The sequence below is a fragment of the Eimeria mitis genome, genomic scaffold (genome assembly GCF_000499745.2).
Source record: "Eimeria mitis Houghton genomic scaffold, Emh_scaff370, whole genome shotgun sequence".
Lineage (NCBI taxonomy): Eukaryota > Apicomplexa > Conoidasida > Eucoccidiorida > Eimeriidae > Eimeria > Eimeria mitis.
Genome location: NW_013572041.1, coordinates 10,988 through 11,342, shown reverse-complemented (window position 1 = coordinate 11,342; position 355 = coordinate 10,988).

Here is a 355-nt window from a genome sequence, read left to right as displayed (position 1 = left end):
TGTCGGGCCCCAGCAGCAGCAGCAGCAGCAGCAGCAGCAGCAGCAGCAGCAGCAAGGTGGCGCCAGGAGAAATTCGACTCGCCACAGACGAACAGCTTAGAAAGGTAGGCAGCAGCAACAGCAGCAGCAGCAACAGCAGCAGCACCAGCAGCAGCAACAGCAGCAACAGCAGCAGCAGCAGCAGCAGCAGCAGCAGCAGCAACAGCAGCAAGCAGTACAAAGCATATATATTACAACAAAAAAACGAAAAAACAGTTTTTGTTGTTTTTCTTAAAATAACAAAAAAAAACAAAAAAAAAATAAAACAAAAAAAAACAAAAAAAACAGAACAAAACAAAATAAAACAAAACAAAAC